This window comes from Chelonoidis abingdonii, chromosome 2 (genome assembly GCF_003597395.2).
Source record: "Chelonoidis abingdonii isolate Lonesome George chromosome 2, CheloAbing_2.0, whole genome shotgun sequence".
Lineage (NCBI taxonomy): Eukaryota > Metazoa > Chordata > Testudines > Testudinidae > Chelonoidis > Chelonoidis abingdonii.
The window spans coordinates 173579869-173593505 of record NC_133770.1 but is presented as its reverse complement, the minus strand read 5'-3'; the positions used below and the strand labels follow the sequence as shown (position 1 = coordinate 173593505).

Below are 13637 nucleotides of genomic sequence, written 5' to 3'. Positions count from 1 at the left end.
TGATACCAAGTAAAAAGGTCTAGGGATAGAAATGGTTACAAGCAAGCAAAATTAAAAATACATTTCTAAGACTCAAATCTAACTTAACAAACTAGCGTCATTTATTCAAAGTAGTTTTCTCACCAAAGCCATTCTTCCAGCAGGGCTGGTGATCCTTCAGCCAGGATTCAAATCTGAATCACTTTGTTCTTTGTCTCCTCAGGTGAAGGATGACAAAATGGCCTTTTGCCTTCTCTTCTATCTCTCTTATAGTCTTTTAGTCTATAAGGTGCCACAGAACTCTTTGTTGCTATCTTCTCCAAGTTTATTGACCCTGTCAAAGGAGACAGGAAGGTTTCCTGGGGTTGCAGTCTCCATCCTCCATGGAGATTGTTCAGTGGTCATTTTCCCTCACTTGCTTGCTTTGTTTACTTTGCATGTAAATGTGCTTTTCATTATCTTTGGTCACACCTTGCTTAATTTACATTGGAGACACATTTCAGAGTAGCAGCAGTGTTAGTCTGTATCCGTAAAAAGAACAGGAGTACTTGTCGCACTTTAGAGACTAACAAATTTATTTCAGCATGAGCTTTCGTGAGCTACAGCTCACTTCTTCGGATGCATAGAATGGAACACAGACAGGAGATATTTATACATACAGAGAACATGAAAAGGTGGAAGTATGCATACCAACAGGAAGAGTCTAATCAATTGAGATTGAGCTATTCACAGCGGAGAAAAAAAACTTTGAAGTGATAATTAAGATGACCCATAGAAATGTGAGGGAAACTTAACATACGGAAATAGATTCATTAGTGTAATGACCAACCATTCCCAGTCTCTGTTTAAGCCTGAGTTAATTGTATCTAATTTGCATATTAATTCAAGTTCAGCATCTCTCTTGGAGTCTGTTTTTTAAGGTTTTTTTGTTGCAAATTGCCACCTTCAAGTCTGTCACTAAGTGGTTAGAGAGGCTGAAGTGTTCTCCCACTGGTTTTTGAATGTTATGGTTCCTGATGTCGATTTGTGTCCATTTATTCTTTGTGTAGAGACTGTCCGGTTTGGCCAATGTACATTGCAGAGGGCATTGCTGCACATGATGGCAATATATCACGTGATAGAATGTGCAGCGTGACGAGGCCCGATGGCGTGGCTGATGTGATTAGTCCTATGATGTGTGTCACTTGAATAGATATGTGGACAGAGCTGGCATTGGCTTTGTTGCAGGATAGATTCCTGGATTAATGTTAGAGAGTGGGAATGGTTGGGTCATTACACTAACTTGAATCTATTCCATATGTTAAGTTCTCCTCAAATCTTCTATGGGTATCTCTATATTATCACTTCAAAAGTTCTTTTTCTCTGCTGATTGATAGTCATCTCAATGATTTAGACTTTCCTGTTGTATGTTTACTTCACTTTATGTCTTCTGTAGTATAAATATCTCCTGTCTGTGTGTTCCATTCTATGCATCCGAAGAAGTGAGCTGTAGCTCACGAAAGCTCATGCTGAAATAAATTTGTTAGTCTCTAAGGTGCCACAAGTACTCCTCTTCTTTTCATTGGAGACACAGTCAAGTCTGTGAAACAGCATTCTTTTTAGGACCAGCTGGGATTAGGCACTATCTGCCAAATAGATTGGAGGAATATATATCCATTCCAGCACTTCTCTATAGTTTTTTGCATGTGAACCGTACATGCATCACACAAGAATATTAATGATCAGTGAGTTACCAGTCTCCCAACGATATATTAACAAGACATCTCTTAAATGAATATCACGACAGTGGGTGAGATGCGCTGGACTGGTCAGGCCAGCTGAGACTCACTGCTGCATACCAGGGAATGCCTTGACCTCTAGCAGTAGAGTGCTCTTGGGGTCATATCAATTTGTCTGTAGATCCAGTTACCTAGAACTTGCCATCAACACATCAAAAGCAACTCTGACTTTGGAAGATGAATGTATCCCACAATACTGAACTTCTTCAACCAACAGAGGAGAAACGCATATCTGATATCTTAATTTATGGATCTTTCTTGTTTCACATTTGCTGACCTCATGTGACATGCCAAGACATGTGAATACATTTGTCCTCAACCAATGATGGAAACAGGACTGTTTTCTGAGTAAACAACACTGGGTCCTGTGTCTGTTTCTTGTGTTATTTTAATGTACATTGACAGTGATGTAATGACTGCCATGTTGGCTGGGGACCTCCAAAGTGAAAAGCAAGAGACTCTATAATGTGAGAGCCTAATTTAAACTGAGAGCTATAACAGACCCATATCCTCTGTAGATCAGGCACTGAAAGGAATATGTAACACACACTGACTAGTATTTTTTTTTAGCAAGTGCCATCATCCTTTCCCTATTAAAAAGCAATAAAATATATTTTAAAAAATCAGGTTATTACAGCTCCCCAAGCTAAAAAGTTATAAATAGCCCCTATATATAGTATCCCTTCTTGCCTCTCTGTTCTCCAGCCCTGCACTTTGCCTAGCAGCATGGCCTAGAGAAGCAAACTCAGAGACAGAGCCCTGGCCTTCTCTTTCTATTTCTGCCACAGAGTTGGTGTGTGACCATAAGCAGGCCTCTTAACCCCTCTGTTTCTGGTCTGCACAATGGGTACCAGGATTCCCTTTGTATGACTCTCCCCACCCTGGCTTCTAGGCAGGGGGTTGTTTGAGAGCGGTAGTGCTGAAGGGTGCTGTACTTTTAGTTCTTCAGGCCTGCAAAGCACTTTGGAGAGAAGAGACAGAAATACTAAGGGGATGGGTGACTTGCTATTGATTGCTCATTAGCGCGCTATGATTTTATTATGGCATTGCCTGGCATGATCACATGACTATGATTATAATTTCTTGCCCGTGGGGCTGCCACACCTGACCGCTCCCCCACCAGCCTTGGGGGGATCGTTCCTGCCAACCACAGGCTGCCGGGGCAGAGCTGGGGTGGAAAGAAGGAGGCCGGCCCGAGGGGCGGAGTCTCCTGGCCCCCGCCTTGCCGGTCTCCGGGTGGGTAAGGCAGGGAGGGCTCCCGCTGCGGTTTGGTGCCAGCTGTGAAACTGACGAGGGAGCGGGAAGCGGGGGCTCGCTCCCTGTCTGGGGAGGAGGCTGCGAGCAGGCGTGCGAGCCCAAGTGTGTTTAAAAAGCAAAGAGCCACTCCCCACTCCCCCCCCCCCCAGCGCCCAGCTCTGCCCCCGGCTGTCTCCGAGTCTAGCGCGCGGCGAGCCCAGCGCTGGCCAGGGGCACGGCCAGAGGAACGGGCAGGGGAGCAGAGGGGGCACATGCGGCTTCTGTTGTAGGGCGAGCAGCCCGAAACGAAACAGAACCAGGTCAGTGGGCTTCTTTCACACCCGTCTTCTGCTGCTTTCAGCCCGTGTGTCTGGAGCCTTTGAAAGCAGCCACCAGCTAGTGGTTTCCGAGAGGACCCCAGTAACTTACGTGTGTGTGTGTGTGTGGACAAGTGGAGTTGCAAAGGAGGGTGAGCGGAGTCTCGCCGTGCCCTGCTCATCAGCGGGCGGAACTAGGTCGGGCTGCTGGTGTGCCAGGCTTGGGGTGAGTGCCGGCTCTGGCACGGGGTGACAGCCATCTGGCTGAGTCGGTGGTGTCCTCAGATGCCTCTTTGAGCCCGGGCTGAAGCCAGCCCCTCCGCCCACCACCCTCCCCCTTGTCTCTAGCAGCACTGGGGGCTGCATTTCCTTCCTGCCCCCGGGCCTTCCCGAAAGAAATAATTTCTTCACCGAGGGGTTGTTATCTCCAGCCCGCGGGGCTTTCTAGCTCCAGCCCTTTCTCCCGAGGAGGGGCCTCCCGGAGCAGGAGGGGAAGAGACAGTTGTTTAGGGCTTCTCATCTGGCTGATTCTGCTTGACAGGGGTGAAATGATCGCTGGAAGGGCAAGGCAAGGAGCTGGAGTTAGGGGGGAGACAAGCCCTGCAATTTGGGGGTGGAGGTAGGCTTTGCATGTTTCCTGCGTTCGGGAGGGGTGAGGCTTTAAAAAGGGGCTTAGTCTATTAAAAGGAGGGGGACAGTGGAAGGGATGGTAAAGCGATGTCTGAAATGCCAGCTGATCCGTTGGTGTGTGCGTGCATGTGTTATCTCTGTAACTGTCTCCTATTCCCATCAACTCTCATATGTAATAGCCACAGGGTGTTTGTTTCCCTTTTCGGCATTGAGGGAGTTGCTAAAGGGGAGGCTGCTTTCAAAAAAGGGGAACTTGGAGATAGAAAAAATAAATATCGATTCCCTATTTATTTTTATTTCTAGGCTCAATGAATCTGGAAGCCCCCTTGTACCCCTGAAATATAATTATAGATCCAGGCTAAAAGGATGCTTTGATTTCATAATTTGCTGCTATGTCTAACCCTTGCTGCATGTAATTCACTGCAGGCAGAACAAAGCTCTGTCACAACTGTGCTTCCTGGTTGTCGCCTCCTGCCTGCAAACCACTGAACATTTTCCACTTGATATCATCATGCAGAAAGGGAGAAACGAGACGCAATGAGAGATTCAGGTAATACACCGAAAATACGCTCGATTTCGGTAACGGTCAATGCTCATGTCTGTGGAGTAGTGCAATGCGCGGAGATTGTACTGAACTCTGTCTGGGTGATGTCTGGGGTTGCATCAACGTTGTTTAAGTGAGGTTTGCTGAGCAGAAAATCCAGATGACTTTAGAGACTGATCTTTTCCCTTTATTTTTCTCATAGTGCCAGTTAGGGGAGAAACTATCCAGTAACTCAAAACCATCATTCGTAATAAAACGTTCTGATGGGTTTTAAGCATTATTTTTTTTACGGACAAGAATAAAGGTTAAATGTATCAATGGTGACAGAATTTGGCTTTGTTCTTGTTGAATTAGAAATTGCCTCTTTGGAAAGGCAGCATTGCCAAAAACATGGTCTACAAATGTTACCAAGGACTAGCACCAAAGTGCTTTGTTTCAACCATGCTATTTGTTGGCATGACTTTCCTTGGAAGTGATTCACTGGTTGCCTTTAAAAAAATTAAATTGTGGTTTTGCTTAAAACACAGCAAAAGATTTGTATGCAATAAGTTGCTCTTGGGGGAGCTATGAAGTGTGTGTGTGTGTGGCAAAAGAAAGAGAACAAAGAAAGCAGGCTTTTGATAAGACCCCCTTAATTCAAAATGCTGAAATTCATCAGCTCCTTCTTCCCTCAATAAATCTGTTCTTCTCCCTTTCAGAAATATGGTCCATGTTCTGTTTTGCCCCTCTTCAAATAAGCACAGTAATTCTATTCCGACTGACATTTGTTCAAGGGTTGGGGTTGTCTGCGTAAGTCTGGGGCCACTTATAAACATTTGTAACCTTCAGACACAATATACGCACAGATCTTCCTTTCAACCTATATGTCCAGGTTGAGGTCCTAGGCCTTTCTGAAGTGCCCATTGAGACTGAAATAATATATAACTCATGGGACAATGACAAAAAATGACACTCCCCCCCCCCCCGCCCGCATACATACTTTCATTTACAATAAAAGTAAAGAACTCAATGAAGAGTTCAGTGCTTCACCTGTAACGTCTGTCAATTTTTAAAGGTGACGCTTGGTACAGCTGGCAAGAAAAATGAGGATCATTATTTTGTACAGAAAAAGTTGTTTCAGCCGCACCTGACAAAAGTATGGTATGCACGTCTCGGTCTCCCTGGAAGCATTGGCCAGTGCTTTGGAATGTCCAGATTAAGTATCCTGATGCCATGAAGGATAACAAATATTTCAATCTGTGTATTGTGTGTGTAAATTATATTTATCCTGTAATAACAGAGAACAGGCTGCTCATCATAAGAGAAGCCAAGGCTTAGCCAACTGAGTCTGGAGCTGGGAAGCATGTACTTCAGTGTTCTAATTCTGGCTCTGACACAGATTCACTTGTGTGTTCAACATTCCTAGCTTCTCTGTGTCTCAGTTTCCCCAGGCCTGCTCCTGGGGTTGCTCTTCATGTAGATCCACCACTGGGAATTCTGCATGCCATTTCAGCATGTCCCAGTCTGCTGGACATGAGCACATGGTTGACTTTACTCAGGTGAATAGTCTCATAGGGAGATACAAACTTGTGTAAAATTGATCTTGTGCTTAAGTATTTTTAGAGTTAAGACAATAGACTGCAAATCTTTGGGGCCTGGGCTGTGTCTATTCCTATACTTGTACAGTGCTTAGTAGAATGGGGCCTTGATACTGATTAGGGTTTCTGGCACTATTGCAATATAAACACTTAATAGTAATAGAGAATGCTATCAGGATTGGGCCCTCCATCTGTGACATGGGGATAATTGACACTTATTTAAAATAAGCAAACACAAACATTTTATTTAGTAGCCAACTTGAGTAAGGGTTGCAGAGTTGGGCCCTTTGATTTTGTTTTTAGCAGAACATTGGGAGTATTTTAAAAAACATGGGATCCCAGCACATCTCAAATTCTATACTGTTTTTAAGATTCTACCTCTAGCTGCTGCTATTGTGTGGGTTGGAAACTAGATTTGAGCCTGGACCTTTTTCCCCCACTCCACTCTATATAGATCCTCTACAGAAATTCCACAGCTGTTTTTGAGCCTATCAAGAGTTGCCTGCCTTCTTTGCTGATGCCATTTTCTATACAAATCGCGGTTCTGCTGTTCAGGTCTGTGAGGAGGAGAGTGGAATCCTTTGAAACTGATGTGGCTGTATTACACAGTCTTCTATCAAAGAAAACAGCAATAAAAAACCTTCTCAGCTTTCATCTTAAGTTAATTATCCAGGATCTAACAATTTTAAACAGGTGAATTTTTTTTTAAAAATGTTTGACTCTGATTGCAGTATTGCCAGCCATAGTTTCCAAGGTACCCCTCAGTTCTGGTGCAGTGAGTGGGCAAACAATTGGGGCTGGCTCTACTGTTTTTGCCACCCCAATCAGTGCGCCGAATTGCTGCTGCGGACAGCAGAGACAGTCCATGTGTGTCAGGGCGGCACGCGTGTTTCCATGGTGGCAATTCGGCGGCAGCTTCTACATTCAGCTGTCCACGGCGGTGCAGCTTCTGCCTTCTGGCTGAAGACAGAAGCTGCCGCCGAATTGCCACTGCCGCGGAAACACGCGTGCTACCCTAACGGCACATAAACTGCCGCCGCCGTCTGTGGCGGCAATTCGGCATGCTGCTTGGGGGCAAAAACACACGGACAGCCGCCCCTTGCAGATTGCCGCCCCAAGCTCCTGCTTGGAATGCTGGTGTCTGGAGTCGGTCCTGCAAGCAATAACAGTTCTATAGGGTGAAAACTCCATCAGTGGGTTAGGTATGTAGTTTGGGGTCAGATCTAAACAATCCTAAAAGAGCTGTGGAAGATGTAGACCCAAGGAAGGGTTGAATGTTTTGTCAGGAATTGAGTCCTGTCTCAAATAAATATGCTAGTCTTTAAGGTGCCACAAGTACTCCTGTTCTTTTTGGAGATACAGACTAACACAGCTGCTACTCTGAACAGTCTGACTAGAGTTTCTTTAGGTGAAGTTAAGAGAGAGCTGGTGTGGCATAGAACAGAGGTGGCTTCATAAAGCCTCACCAAGAAACAGCAGGGGGGAAAGGAAGCAAAAGTTTCTGGGATGAGATCAGCTCCCTGCCTAAAACTTCAGAGGAACTGATGATAAAAAATTTAATTATAGAGAAACAGTAGCAACTTTCATAGTTAAAGCTGAGTAATAAATACTTAGCCCCTGACCTGGCCTTTTTGCTCTTCAAAATACTGTACAGATGTTAATGAATTTGTAATCTGTCCCTTCCTACCAGCTGCCCCAGGGTCATTAAAATAGCTGATAAGAAATCATAAGAGGTATAATGTTACTTTGAAAAACATGTTATATGGCGAAGAGACCGTACTGGGGAAGAGGCTTTCCCAACTTAGGCCTTGGTATTTTGGGTGCACAAGGAAATATGTTTGTGAAAAAGTACATGTATAAGTTGGGGTTGGATTTGTGCAAAGGTGTTTGTGTGTGCCAACCCATGTGTGCATCAGGTGATTTCCACACCCAAGTTGCCCACATGGATGTTTACAAATGTTGGCCTCTTTGATTTCAATGGCAATTTGGGAGGTACTGGGAAGATGGGATTAAGCTCCAGATGTTCTCTCAAAGTTGGAAATTCCTCCCTCTCACTCCTCTTTCTCCCCAGCATTATCTTAGACCAGGTCCGCACTAGAAACCTTTGCTGGTATAGCAATGTCATGGTGGTGGTTCTTTTGTTTGTTTATTTTGGGGTGATGTTTCTATATTGACAAAAGCCCTAGGGTAGACACAGTAATACTGCCATAAACGTGCTTTTGCTGGTATGGCTTACTTTGTTTAGGGGACTGGTATAAGCTATACTGACAAAAGTACTTTTCCCCTGGGGTAAGCTATGCCTCCACTTGCCAGTATAGTTATATTGGTAGATATGCTGGCAAACCTTTTCAAGTGTAGACTTTGCCTTAGGCTAAGTTGAAAGGGAGGGATTCTTTCAGACCCAGGAGTAGGACGTAAGCGTGCTGGGACTCTGGAGGCAAACCTGTGTTGTGGGTGAAACCCCTGGGTTAGGGTGTGTTATGCTCCTCTGTCTGTACTCAGATTCACAGAAAATGTTTGTTTGTTACAGCCCCAGCTACGGAGCCTGGTTCTTTAAACTCAGACTTTGAGCTTTAGAGGTCTCTGGTTCAATTATCTGTTTCAAGAAAGCAGCTGTCACTTAAATGGAGCTCATCCAGGATTCAAACTGCTGAGAGCCCCTGCTTTCTTGATAGATGCCACCTTGATACCAGGGATTGAGCTGGGGTCTTCCAGAGCTAGAGTATGAGCCTCTACCGCTTGACCTAAAAAGTTAGGCTGTCAAGCTGGAAGTGACTCACATCTTCTGTGGATTTGGCACAGAGAGGGACACATTGACCAGTGGGTCACTCGTGTGTCTGTGGGGCGGGGGGTGGGGGCAGGGATTTGGGAAGTGGATTGTACCTTGTGGGAGGTGGGAAAACTACTGGTTTATTTCGCTTCGTTATTGTATACTAATACCATGGATACTATAATCTAGTGTATTAATATTATACATAGGAACACAGGAATTGGTCTGACCCCTGTGGCAATGTTCTGTGTAGCCATTTCCCTGACAGTGGCTAGTGCTAGATGCATCAGAGAAAGGTGCAAGAAATCCTGAAGTAGGCAGGCATGGAATACCCGGCCCACAGGGAAAGCTTCTTCCTAACTTTCAGCTATTAGAGACTGGCATATGCCTTGGAATCTGATTGCTTCTATTCCTTCCAAAACTCTTGCTGTTTTTTAATTCTTGTTATTGTAACTTGATGTTCTTGTTGTTGTTATAAATAAATGTAGTGCTATTAATACCATATTGCTCCACATAAAACTGTGCAAGTCTGACGCCAAAACAGCAAACACTGCAGTGCTCTGATCAAGTTACTCCTCCATAATTGAACTTAAAAATCATAAAACGGTGGCAAGGTTCGAGTGCTTAGCACGTTCAACAGGATGCCACTACCTGAAAGCAAGATGATGATTTACTCAGTAACCCCAGTAGCTGCACACTCTGATCTCAGATGATGAGGCATGATGGGAATTAAGTTTACCTTGCTGTGGCAAAAGAGTTTGTATAGTGTGCACCAGTTAGTGACTATACCTGTTAGATCAGTGGCTCTCAATCTTTCAGACCACTGTATCCCTTTCAGAAGTCTGATTTGACTTGCATACTGCCAAGTTTCACCTCACTTAAAAACTACTTGCTTACAAAAATCAGACATAAAACTACAAAAGTGTCACAGCGCATTGTTACTGAAACATTGCTAACTTTTTCATTTTTACCATATAATTATAAAATAAATTGACTGCAATATAAATATGGCACTTTCATTTCAGTATATAACATAGAGAACAGTATAAACAAGTCACTCTGTATGAAATTTTACTTTGTACTGACTTTGCTAGTGCTTTTTTGTAGCCTGTTGTAACACTAGGTAAATATCTAGAAGAGTTGATGTATTCCCTGGAAGATGTCTGCGTATCCCCCCAGGGAACCACTGGGTTAGGTAATAAGGTAAAAATATTAGGTGACTTTTTTAAACATTATAGTCTGAATCGTGACTGATACATTTTATCCTTTAAAAAAAAATAAAATTTTTATAGAATGAATATTCCATCAGATGCTGTGTCTTTTGCCAGCTCAGATTAGCTGCAAATAAAATGAGTTAGGTTGTTGCTGTCACTTCTTTTCCCTTTTGAAGTAGTGTGACCCAACTGCTACAGCTCTGGATACCACATTGGCAGATTGCCTGAAGTCCTTGGTCCACTGTTTAATTTACTTTTAAAAACCAATATAATTAAATCATTTTTGTTCAGATAAATGCACACACCCATTGCATTTGCTTGTACTTGTATTTTCTATGACACATGACTAGAAATTGCTTGCTGGCTGAGTTCACCACCAGGAAAAACCTGCAGTTGATCAGCTTTATCACTGACCTTACAGTTAAAGGGAATAATTATATTTAAATAAGTCTAACTGTGGGAGATAGCATGATGCAGTGGATTGAACAGAGGGCTGCACCTTGAGGCATTTGGATTTAGGGTGACTAGATATGCTGATATTTATAGGGACAGTCCCGATATTTGGGGCATCAGGAAATTTAGACGTGAAATTAGACGAAAGTTTCTAACCATCAGAGGAGTGAAGTTCTGGAACAGCCTTCCAAGCGGGGCCAGCTCTAGGATTTTTGCTGCCCCAAGCAAAAAAATTTTTGGCCACTCCCTCTTTTTGTACTCCCTAGTCCTGCCCTAACTCCATCCCTTCCGAACTCCTTCCTCAAATCCCCAGCCCCGCCTCCTCCCATGGCATGCCGCATTTCCCCCCTGATTGCTTCCTGGGGGTCCCCCACAACCTCCCGCCCTAGCTCACCTCCACTCTGCCTGCTCTCCCGTGTGCACCGCTGCTCCGCTTCTCCCCCTTCCCTCTCAGGTGAGGGAGGGCGGAGAAGCGGAGTGGTGGCACGTTCAGGGAGCAGGCAGAGTGAAGGTGAGCTAGGGTGTGAGTGGGGGCGCAGGAAGTAATGGAGGTAAAGGAAATGCTCCCCGCTCCAACTCACCTCTGCTCCACCACCGCCGCCTCCCCCGAGCGCCTGCTGCTCAGCTTCTCCCTCCCTCCCATCCTTGCTGCAAAACAGCTGTTTTGCACGCAGCAACCCTGAGAGGGAGGGGGGAGAAATGGAGCGGCGGCATGTTCAGGGGAACAGGCGCAGTGGAGGTGAGCTGAAGGGGAGTGCAGACGTAACTGGGTTAGAGGAACCACTCCCCACTCCAGCTCACCTCCGCTCCACCACTGCTGCTTCCCCCGAGCACCCTGCTGCTTGGCTTCTCCCTCCCAGACTTGCTGTGCGAAACAGCTGTTTCCCACGCAGCAAGCCTGGGACAGAGGGGGGGAAAGCAGAGTGGCAGCAGCGCACTCAGGGGAGCAGGCGGATGCCAAGCAGAGGCGGCGGAGGCACTTTTCCCCACGCCCCTGAGTCGGCACCTATGATGGCTGGTGCCAGAATGCTGTCCCTAGAAATGTACCGCCCCAAGCACTTGCTTGTTTTGCTGGTGGCTGAAGCCGGCCCTGCTTCTAAGGGGAGTAGTGGGAGCAAAAGTTATATCTGGCTTCAAGATTAAGCTTGAGAAGTTTATGGAGAAGGTGGTATAATGGGATAGCCTAATTTTGGCAATTAATTGGTGTTTGACTATTAGCGATAAATATGCCCAATGGCCTGTGATGGGATGTTAGATGGGGTGGGATCTGAGTTACTACAGAGAATTCTTGCCTGGGTGTCTGGCTAGTGAGTCTTGCCCACATGCTCAGGGTTTAGCTGGTCATCATATTTGGGATTTGGAAGGAATTTTCCTCCAGGGCAGATTGGCAGAGGCCCTGGGGGGTTTTCGCCTTCCTCTGCAGCATGGGGCATGGGTCACTTGCTGGAAGATTCTCTGCACCTTGAAGTCTTTTAAACCACGATTTGAGGACTTCAGTGACTCGGACACAAGTTCGATACAGGAGTGGGTGGATGAGATTCTGTGGCCTGCATTGTGCAGGAGGTCAGACTAGATCATAATGGTCCCTTAAAGTCTATGATTCTATAAAGGCACCTATTTGCCCCCGGATTTTTCACACTTGCTGTCTGGTCACCATATCTGGATTCCACTCCCTATGAAGTCCCACTCTAATCTTGGGCAGGACACCTCAAATCTCTTTGTCTCAGTTTCCATATCTGTAAAAGGGGGATACCTACTCCTAGTTGTAAAGTGATTTGAGATACTCCTCTACAGGTGCGATAAAACTGCAAACTCTGATTTGAATATCAGTCTGCCATTTCTGATTGATTACAATTGATTTTTTTATTTAAATCTTGGCTTACTCAGAAAAGCAATAGCATTTCTGTCTATGAAAATAAAGTTAAAGGATAATTAAAATACCTCTTTCTGCAAACCCGTAGAAGAAAAACAATGTCATTCACAGCCATATGCTGTTTGCATCAATCACCCTGGAAGCACAGTGCTACTAGTTATTCCACACATTATTAATGATGAAATTGAGTTTATAGTTACATTATATTTAAATTACTCTAAGAAACTTGCATTACAGGAAGATTCAGGTTATGAAAGTCACGCACTCAAATGTTAGGCATAGTCAGAATTAGGGTCTCTGTGCCATCTTAGTTCAGACCCTTTGTGCATCTTTAGTTACCTGGTCATAAATTTTTTCCCCCACAGGACTCTGCCTCATTCAGTGAGTGAGTAATTATTTAACATTTATTTTTATCCTCTACATTTAATGTGTGACCCCAGACCTTATTTATGCCACATCCAGCCCTGAACACAGAATTATTCATACCTTTCTGTATTTTGTAATGGGAATTTCACCGTATCATATGGTGCTTCACAAACACTGATAAATTCATCATAACAAAACCCCTATGACAGTAAGAGATTTTACTCTCTCCATTTTTACAGCTGGGCATTAAGGCTAAATTTGTTAAGAGTCCACTAATTTTGGTTATCCAATTTAAGATGGCTAGATCCCGACTTTCAGAGTACTTAGCATTATATAGCACAGGCTTTGGCAACCTCTGGCATGCGGTTCGCCAAGGTAAGCACCCTGGTGGGCCAGGCCAATTTGTTTACCTGCCGCGTCAGCAGGGTTCAGCAGATCGCGGCTCCCACTGGCCCTGGTTCGCCGTCCCAGGCCAACGGCGGCTGTTTGAAGCGGCGCAGGCTGAGGGATGTGCTGGCCGCGGCTTCCCGCCTCCCCCACTGGCCTGGAACGGCGAACCGCGGCCAGTGGGAGCTGCGATCAGCCAAACCTGCTGACACAGCAGGCAAACAAACTGGCCTGGCCCGCCAGGGTGCTTACCCTGGCGAGTCGCGTGCCAGAGGTTGCTGACCCCTGTTATAGCACTTCTTATGTTTTGTAGTATGCTCCAATCAACTTCAGTTGTGGCTCTGAGCATTCAGCATTTTGGGAAATCTGGCTCCAGGTGTCTCGGGTCCCAGAAAATGAGGAACACACAATTAGTGACCACCCATGAACATTTTTTCTTTAAGACCTAGAAACTCTGTGGCAAAGGCAGGGGCAGAATCTGATTCTTACGGTGGCATTCCAGGAGACCATCCT

General features: G+C 45.1%; 1 protein-coding gene across 4 annotated transcripts in view; it reads left to right on the top strand.

Annotated features, from left to right (window-relative positions):
• The first annotated feature begins 3156 nt into the window (after positions 1-3156).
• Positions 3157-13637, top strand: part of RNF152 (ring finger protein 152) — a 59137-nt gene continuing 48656 nt past the window's right edge. For 2 of the 4 annotated variants that reach the window (XR_012655305.1, XM_032764419.2), the window contains exons 1-2: positions 3157-3313; positions 4367-4490. The gene's annotated coding sequence lies outside the window, so the exon portion shown is untranslated. Of the gene's footprint in view, positions 3314-4366; positions 4491-5538; positions 6025-8591; positions 8901-13637 lie in introns of those variants that run through there. The other 2 variants (XR_012655306.1, XR_012655307.1) reach the window with 2 other exon arrangements.